The sequence below is a fragment of the Bubalus bubalis genome, chromosome 2 (genome assembly GCF_019923935.1).
Source record: "Bubalus bubalis isolate 160015118507 breed Murrah chromosome 2, NDDB_SH_1, whole genome shotgun sequence".
Taxonomy (NCBI): Eukaryota; Metazoa; Chordata; class Mammalia; order Artiodactyla; family Bovidae; genus Bubalus; species Bubalus bubalis.
This window is the reverse complement of record NC_059158.1, coordinates 22,884,428-22,894,756: the sequence shown is the minus strand read 5'-3', so window position 1 is coordinate 22,894,756 and position 10,329 is coordinate 22,884,428. Positions and strand designations below refer to the sequence as shown.

At 37.5% G+C, this 10,329-nt stretch overlaps 1 pseudogene; it reads left to right on the top strand.

The window, feature by feature from the left end:
• The first annotated feature begins 1,179 nt into the window (after positions 1-1,179).
• Positions 1,180-4,459, top strand: LOC123328015 (annotated as a pseudogene).
• Positions 4,460-10,329: the final 5,870 nt, after the last annotated feature.

Below are 10,329 nucleotides of genomic sequence, written 5' to 3'. Positions count from 1 at the left end.
AATTCTCTTCCCATATTGTTTTGGTAGAATTGTTTCCTGCAGCAAACCACTCTTTGATCTTGGTTGTCCTGGTCAGGATTTTGTGCACACTATAACATCTATGGTCCTGGTAGTCCAGTTTTTCTAGTAATTTCGTTAATGTGCTGTGAATGATTGACAGTTTAAGTATGTAGTGTATATGATATTAAATTGTGAATTAGTGGGACTTATGATGTAACAGAATATCAATATTTGAAGATAATTTATACTTAATATCCTGTTAAGAAAAATTTGCTCCAAATTTTAAGCTGAAAAGTCACAGAATAACTATTAAGAATCACAACTACATGATTTTTTAGATTTTTGGTGCAAATGTGAAGAATTGTGTACAAACTGAAATGTCTGTATAGTGATCCTCAAAACAACCAATAAAATCTCAGTTATAAAAAAAAGGCAATTTCCAAGGAGTATGTAATTGATCAGTGTGCCCTCAATGGGAGTAACAGGCAAAAATTTAAATAATAAATTATGGTTTTCAATCATAAAGCTATCCAATGATTTTCACTATAATTCTCTCACCCTTTCTGTCTGTGGTAGTGAGTCTGGTACACTTCTATGAGGTTCACCTATTGTTGAAGTTGTCCTTTTTTGCCAAAACTAGGTATTTCGTTGTTATGAAAATATATTTGAAAGTTTAGGTGATACAAACTAGAGGTGATAGAAAAGATAAAAAGTACAGTTACTATCAAATGTAGGTTTGTGTGTCTCATCTGTATTGTTCATTATGTCTGTTAGCTTGTGATAATCTATAACTTCTAGACAAGCAATGTTTTTCCATATAAAGTAGGATAATAAAGCCATCAAAAAAGCATTTTATTGATCAAACCACTTATAAGAAATGTATACTGACTTGTAAAATTGTTGTAGTTATTTATTTAATCATATATCAATATTATTGGTTAACTAGGGGAACTTCTCCTGGGAGATTTTTTTTTAATGATCTTCTTCCTTGGATAATTATACAATACACATTTAATTGCTAATGAGTAACCCAATGTCCCCAAGGTCTTTCCAGACTCAACAAATTTTATCTTGGCTGATTAGGGAAAGCTACTTGTTATCTTTCACACTGAAGATGTTTTTTTCTCTGAAATGCATAATGGGAAGATTCTTCTTGAATGGGTACATGAACTTCGAAAGATGACAGGCAGTGGCTGCCTCCTGCCGCTATCACGTAGGATCTCAATGGCAAGTGGGAGGAAATTGTATGAACTATGTAATGAAGATGGAGAAGGTGATGGCACCCCACTCCAGTACTCTTGCCTGGAAAATCCCATGGACGGAGGAGCCTGGTGGGCTGCAGTCCATGGGGTCGCTAAGAGTCGGACACGACTGAGCGACTTCACTTTCAGTTTTCACTTTCATGCACTGGAGAAGGAAATGGCAACCGACTCCAGTGTTCTTGCCTGGAGAATCCCAGGGACAGAGGAGCCTAGTGGGCTGCCGTCTATGTGGTCGCATAGAGTCGGACACAACTGAAGCGACTTAGCAGCAGTAGCAGCAGCATGTAATGAAGAATTACATATTCAGTCTTATTTAGAGAAAGAGAGAAAGAAACTTTTCCTACTTTAGAAGAGTTGGATTTTTCTCCTCCAGAAAGTCCTTGGTTAAATCACCACCACAGAAAATCTCACTAAGCTTAATTAGGGTAAATGGGGAGAAAAATTATGCTGTTTTAAAAACATTTGATAACATTTCCAATTTAAAGAATTTGCATAAAAGCTTCTGGCTTTTATACCAATTTTCTTTTCTTCAAAGTTTGAGATGTATATTAAATCCTAATTGATTTCACATGAAAATGGGTATTTGTGTTTTTAATTTCTATCCCCCAAATTCATAAATTCATTTTAACAAACATTTGTTAAGAACCTAGGAGATACCTTATGAGGCAGCTATATGGATAAAAAGCTTTTGTTTTAAGATTTAAAACAGAATGAATTCAATTTTGCATATTGCTTGATATGGGAGTAAAATCCAGTGGAAATCCCCACAGATTAGCTAAATTTGTAAATTTGAAGCTGCAAAAGATGAAGGGGCCATAAAAAATAGAATTCTTAGTTATGTGTGCAGAATTAGTAACTTAAGTCATAGAGGCAGAGGAAATATGGGGGAAGGGGATTCCATTAGAGAATGTTGTTTATAAATGCAGGAAGAAAGGAGGGAAAGAGTGGAAATTGCACTGGGGCAAATGCTAGTGAAAAATTGAAGAGAATTATTTCTGAAGGCAAAGGGCAGGTCTGATATAGAAGGCATTAACCTGCCATAGAGAATTCAAGTAGACAAATAATTTAGAAAAGACCACTGGTTTAGAAACTAAGAACCCATAAGTGTGCTCGACAGACATTTTCTTAGTAGAAATGCATTTGTAAAAAGACACTAATTTTGTTAGATAGGAAAACAAACATCCACATGTGGTCATCAAAGTCTCTTTGGACCAACATCAAATGTTTACAGATTTTTTTTCTGTGCTAAATCTGAGAAAAGTCACTAGGGATATGAACATAAAAATAACACAATTTCCCCCCTCTTGAAGCGGTTTAACATTTTAAATGCATAAGAACCGGAGCTTCTGTAAGATGAGGGATAGGATATGGACAATTCATATAGTCACATAGTCATTTGTGAATATTAATGATTGAACATAAAACTAAGAAATGGGTCCATTTAAAAGCATCACTCCATAGGAAATGATAGAATTTGGAATAAAAAACACAGATGAAAAATATGGTATCTGCAATGAAAGAGGGAGAATGCTGTTTCTGAGGAGGAGTGGAAAAAGGAAAATAATGATTGGAATACAAGTTTTTAGTTGAAAGAAAAACTTGCATTTTAAAATATAAGATCAGAAGATTTATATAGCAGAGTGAAAATGGATAGCAGGATTGAACCTTTGCAGCTTAACTAAGAAAAGGAATAAGAGTTATAAAACCTTCATTTTCTATGAACCCTTGGATGAAGGAGACAATAATTTCTTGCTGATTCCCAACCCCCTTTCCAGCATCCTGATTTGTAAAGGGAAGTCCATCTGGCTTCATTCAACCATTTTTCTCAGGATTTTCTTCTGAGACTTCTGCAGTTTTTTGCCTTGACACAGAAGGAGACAAAGTAATTGAGAGTATAAACGCTGGAGGCAAATTGCCCTTGTATATCAAATTGGATAAACAGGAAATTTAGAATAATTATGAGATTTAAATACTAATTTTTTAATTGTGTGATGTTTATCTTAGCAATATATATCTGCAATACTGTTTAAAAACATACTCACTATGACTTCTAATACTTAATATTTTATTTTCACAATTGATATCAAGAAAATAAGAAAAAATAATCAATGATAGCTACTTTGGTTTCCTGGGTGGCCTCAACTGGAGATGATTATCTATGGGGTTGTCTTTTTCTTCTACACTATTGCCTTGATAGGAAATATTGCCATCATCCTGCTGCCATTACTAGATGAACATCTCCAAATTCCTATGTACTTCTTCCTCAGAAATTTGGTCATCTTGGATCTCTGTTATACCACAAATATAGTCTCACAGATGTTGGTCAATGTTTGGGGTAAAGACAAAAAAATCTCTTTCGGTGGTTGTGCCTTTCATCTTTTCACTGATGTGACATTATGCACAGTTGAATGTTTGCTCCTGGCTGTGATATCCTATGACAGATTCAATGCTGTCTGCAAGCCTCTACATTATATGACAATAATGAACCCTTAACTCTGTCGAGGCCTAGTGACCATGACCTGGATAATTGCTATCATTAATTGCATGATCCTCTCTCCCTATGCTATGAGTCTTCCTCGATGTGAAAACCACCTGGATCACTATTTCTGTGAGATATCTGCAATGGTCAAAGTTGCATGTGTGGACACCAAAGTCATGGAAGAAATGTTATTTGCATCGTGTTTTTTCATTTTCCTCCCACCACTTCTTCTCATTCTGGTTTCATACAGCTTCATTGCTGTAGCTGTGCTCAAGATCAAGTGTGCAGCAGGGAGACAAAAAGCATTTGGGACCTGTTCCTCCCATCTCATTGTGGTATCCATCTTCTATGGGACTGTTATCTACATGTACATACAACCAGGAAACAGTCCATCTCAGGATGAGGGTAAACTACTCAGTATCTTTTACTCTATTGTTACTCACAGCTTGAACCCACTGCTCTATCAGTTCAGTTCAGTTCAGTTCAGTTGCTCAGTCATGTCCTACTCTTTGCAACCCCATGAATCACAGCACAACAGGCCTCCCTGTCCTTCACCAACTCCTGGAGTTCACTCAAACTCATGTCCATCGAGTCAGTGATGCCATCCAGCCATCTCATCCTCTGTCTGATCTATACACTGAGAAATAAGGAGTTCAAGAGGGCTATGAAGAGGCTGATTAGAAAAGAAAAACTTTCTGGAGAAACAATAGGACACTAACATCTTTTCACAAGGTATTTCCAATAAAGAAATTGGCCCCGTGTAACCTTTAGTTCATTGTGAAATTATTTTAGTAGCAGCCTTTACCTAAAAGTGAAAATAATGCTAGAAAATGTGCTTATATTTTCATGTCAGTATCCTATAATGCCAAGTTGATTCTCAAATAAAAGTGCCTTTCAAAGTCACTAACTAATGGCCAACAGGCACAAGAAAAGATGCTCAATATCATCAATCATTAGAGAAATCCAAATCAGAATTACAGTGAAGTATCACCTCACAACAGTCAGAATGGCTGTCATTTAAAAGTCTACAGATAATAAATGCTGGAAAGGCTGTGGAGAAAAAGGAACCCTCCTACGTTGTTGGTGGGAATGTTAGTTGGAGCAGCCAGTATGGAAATCAGTATGGAGGTTGCTTTAAAAACTAAAGATAGAGTTACTACACAATCTTGAAACCCCATTCCTTGGCATGGGAGAAAACTCTAATTAAAAAAGATATATGCACCCCAATGCTCATAGCAGCACAACTTACAATAGCCAAGACATGGAACTGTACGTACTTTCCAGATGTTCAAGCTGGATTTAGAAAAGGCAGAGGAACCAGAGATCAAATTATCAACATCCGTTGGATCATTGAAAAAGCTAGAGAGTTCCAGAAAAATATCTACTTCTGCTTTATTGACTATGCCAAAGCCTTTGACTGTGTGGATCACAACAAACTCTGGAAAATTCTTAAACACGTGGGAATACCAGACCACCTGACCTACCTCCTGAGAAATCTGTATGCAGGTCAAGAAGCAACAGTTAGAACGGGACATGGAACAACAGACTGGTACCAAATTGGGAAAGGAGTACATCAAGGCTGTATGATGTCACCCTGCTTATTTAACTTATACACAGAGTACATCATCAGAAATGCTGGGCTGGATTAATCACAAGCTGGAATCAAGATTGCCGGGAGAAATATCAATAACCTCAGATATGCAGATGACACCACCCTCATGGCAGAAAGTGAAGAAGAACTAAAGAGCTTCTTGATGAAAGTGAAAGTGGAGAGTGAAAAAGTTGGCTTAAAGATCAACATTCAGAAAACGAAGATCATGGCATCTGGTCCCATCACTTCATGGCAAATAGATGGGGAAACAGTGGAAACAGTGGCAGATTTTATTTTGGGGGGCTCCAAAATTACTGCAGATGGTGACTGCAGCCATGAAATTAAAAGACACTTGCTCCTTGGAAGAAAAGTTATGACCAACCTAGACAGCATATTCAAAAGCAGAGACATTACTTTGCAAACAGAGGTCCATCTGGTCAAAGCTTTGATTTTTCCAGTAGTCATGTATGGATGTGAGAGTTGGACTGTAAAGAAAGCTGAGAGCCAAAGAATTGATGCTTTTGAACTGTGGTGTTGGAGAAGACTCCTGAGAGTCCCTTGGACTGCAAGGAGATCTAACCAGGCCATCCTAAAGGAAATCAGTCCTGAATATTCATTGGAAGAATTGGTGCTGAAGTTGAAACTCCAATACTTTAGCCACCTGATGCAAAGAACTGACTCATTTGAAAAGACCCTGACGCTGGGAATGATTGAAGGCAGGAGGAGAAGGGAATGACAGAGGATGAGATGGTTGGATGGCATCACCAACTCAAGGGACTTGAATTTGAGTAAGCTCCCGGAGTTGGTGATGGACAGGGAAGCCTGGCGTGCTGCAGTCCATGGGGTCACAAAGACTCGGACATGACTGAGTGACTGAACTGAAGACATGGAAGCAACGTAAATGTCCATTGACAGAAAAATAGATAAAGAAGCTGTGGTATATGTGTTCTAGGTTATTAATATATAGGTTCATTTCATTTCAGTTCAGTTCAGTTGCTCATGCGGCGGTATAACTGAAACTAACACAACGGTGTAAATTGACTAGACTTCAATTTTAAAAATGCATGAAAATTAAAAAAAAAAAAACTTCATTCATCATTCCTATTCTATGAACTCATGTTCCATTCTTTAAGGATTTTCCTTATCATTCAATTCTACAACTTTATCAATAGGCTGAAGCATTTTAGCACTGGCCACACAGTATGAGTAAGATGATTCTATCCTAAAGCTAGCATCACAGAAACATGTGAATTTTTACAGAATTATCTAGGCAGTACATTAATAAAAGAATAAAATGCATTGAGAAGGGCATAATACATTTTAACAGTTGAATCTGGTTTTAAGTATGAACAGTATATTAACATACACAAAAATCCAATAACATTCAAAGGCAGATGGAATAGGCATTTGAGTGTTTTTATAGAATAATAACGTCACTGCTAAGGTATAGATTACCTTGGTAAGAGAGAAAAGAATCCAAAAGGTAAATTTAGGCCCAATTTTTTAAATCTGTGGATTCTACACTCATAAATGTTTCTCTGATGACTAGTGACTTTTGCTTTTATTGTTCTTATTTGCTCTTTCAAATACTGCTCTTACTGAATTCTCCCACTGTCCACGTGAAAAGGGATAAGTTTTATAACTTTTATAATAGCCACATTTTAAGTGCTACTTTTTTCATATATGATTCCTTTTCTGTGGCTACACACAAAAAAGGCAGACATGCAAACACCTGGGTACACAAATGCACATACCACTGATCATGGGTTTTATACTGGTGAACGTGTATTCCTGTCTTCTTGCAGGTCTTATGTTCAGGAACTTGGGTGGATTACAGACCAATATATACACAAAACTTACCTTGCAACCATCAGAAGGTTCAATCTGCCACCATATACAACACATGTGCCAGAAAATGTTGCCCCACCCCATTCTAGAAATGTAAAAGTAATAGAATGCCTGAATGCATGATATAGTCAGCCTTTTCCTGAATTAGTCACTTATCCAAGGAAACATTGACTATCATCTAGAATGTCTATGAAGGAGTCAATATTTTATGACTTATTTATGGCTTTATAACAATACCTGGCTCTCAATATACATTCCATAAAAATTTGTGATTAGGGTGGAAAAAAAAATCATGTCAACTAATTGGAAAGAATGATGCTAAAGCTGAAACTCCAGCACTTTGGCCACCTCATGCGAAGAGTTGACTCATTGGAAAAGACTCTGATGCTGGGAGGGATTGGGAGCAGGAGGAGAAGGGGACGACAGAGGATGAGATGGCTAGATGGCAGCACTGACTCGATAGACGTGAGTCTGAGTGAACTCCGGGAGTTGGTGATGGACAGGGAGACCTGGCGTGCTGCAACTCATGGGGTCGCAAAGAGTCAGACACGACTGAGCAACTGAACTGAACTGAACTGAACTGATACCTCCTAGTGTTAATTGAATTGAGACCCTCTCTTGAAGACAGTATTTCAACCACAACTCCCTTATGAGAAAATAATCCCACACTCACTACTTCAGAAAGTGGGATTTGAGCTATTGGCTTTATTCTATTTCTAGATCATTCCCTTTGCTCCTATTTTTTAAATACATGGGTTCATTTGAACCTCATGTCATTTTGGCTGAGCAACTATCTAGACTAGAACTTTCCACAGTGTGGTCCTAAACAGCCTGCATCAGAATCACCCATGGTGTTATTTAAAATGCCCATCCCAGGGCACAATCAAATGCTTTAAATCAGAAATTCTGAGTATGAAACACAAGTACTTTAATTTTTAACAAGTACACCATGTGAATCTTATAAATTCTAAAGCCTGAGGAAACATGTACCTTCTTCCCTTCATACTGCTGTCATTTACTGGTATCATGACCTCTCTCCACATGCATTTACATTTTGGCATCAGATGCACAACTTTTCACTTACTAAAAGACCTGGTATCATTGCAGCCTATGTCAAAAGTAAGATGAACTTTTGAATATGCCGGCATCCCTGTTTGCATTTCCAAGGTAGATACCACTTTTTATTTCAGGTACTCATTACTGTGTCCACATCATAAACCTCAACATTCCCTAGAGCTACTCCAGGTTTACTATCTTAAAGCAATATGTCACAAAACGATCTCATCCTTTTAGATTCCTTCCCATTTACTTCCTTTAATCTTAGAATAGAGTGGAAAGATAACAAATGCTTATACAACCATTGTTCTCTTATCAACAGTGAGAATTGTATTGCTATTTCTTACAAGTTTAGTGTCGGTTTGAGTAACTTAATTTTTTTTAAGGAGGGAGGTGGGAGAGGGGTTCAGGATGAGGAACACGTGTACACCCGTGGCGGATTCATGTTGATGTATGGCAAAACCAATACAATATTGTAAAGTAATTATCTTCCAATTAAAATAAATAAATTTATATTTAAAAAAGATCACAAATAATAATTCATTTTATTTTTTTTAATATTTAATTTTATTTTATTTTTAAACTTTACATAATTGTATTAGTTTTGCCAAATATCATAATGAATCCGCCACAGGTATACATGTGTTCCCCATCCTGAACCCTCCTCCCTCCTCCCTCCCCATACCATCCCTCTGGGTCATCCCAGTGCACTAGAATTCATTTTAAAAATTTGATATGAAATCTCCAAATCAGAAACAAGTGGTACAGTTCATTACTATAGGAAAATGGGATGGAATAGGGCCTCATACTAATTCCATCTCCACATGCAATAGGCATCAGCAGATGGGAGGTATAGTTGATTAGACAATCTTACAGGAGAATCAAGTTTATACCCTTGATTTCAGTGAAACAAACTAGAGTAGTGAACACTTACAAGTGGTAGATAAAAAACATCAATAAATAAATTTTGGTGAATAATATGCAAAAGTCAAAAGGCATGAGGCATGGTAATCAGACCAAAGCAAGAGTTGGAGAGCAAGTCTCTCCCCATTAAGATGATAAATTTAAAATATTTTGGTTAGTATCTCTATATAGCTTTGGACAATAAACTCCATGATGTTAATGATTTTTTGTATCTTGAAAAGTGAAAGTTGCTCAGTCATGTCTGACTCTTTGCAACCCTATGGACTATCAGTTCAGCTCAGTCGCTCAGTCGTGTCCAACTCTTTGCGACCCCATGAATTGCAGCACACCAGGCCTCCGTGTCCATCACCAACTCCCGGAGTTCACCCAGACTCACGTCCATCGAGTCAGTGATGCCATCCAGCCATCTCATCCTCTGTCGTCCCCTTCTCCTTCTGCCCCCAATTCCTCCCAGCATCAGAGTCTTTTCCAATGACTATGGACTATACAGTTCATGAAATTCTCCAGGCCAGAATACTGGAGTGGGTAGCCTTTCCTTTCTCCAAGGGTATTCCCAATCCAGGGATCAAACCCAGGTCTCCCACATTGTAGGCAGATTTTTTACCAACTGAGACACAAGGGACTTATCTACCATTATATACCCAGAATCTAGTGCAAAATAGATGACTAGTAAAAAAAAAAAATGAATGAATAAGAATTGGATTTGATAAAAAGAAAGCCATTTCATTATGACAGAGACTCAGAATGAGGAAAAATGAAGTCAATTCCTATAATTGGAGGCCCAGAATATTGGGGCTCAAACTAAGAAACTTGGATGCAGGTTTGTAGAGCAGCAGCACCAGACAGCAGTAAGTACTGACCTCTGCTTGGCAAACACTGGTGCACCGGGGATTTCTAGGTGCATCACACATCAACAAAGGACAGACTGAGGCGAGAAGGCAGAAGTAACTCAAAACTAGAACCTCTGATTAGATTACCTAAGTACTTCTTGAACACTCTCTAAAAATGTTAGGAGCCTTGTTGGGACTAGATGTTTAGATGGAAGTAATAGTTGGGAAATAGAAACACTATAGTGGAGGAAAATAGAACAAAGGAAAGAGAAATCATGGAAAGGCACGAAATGTTATACTTAGTCTTTTATTTTGCAAGTTTGTGTTTCTTTTGTTGCC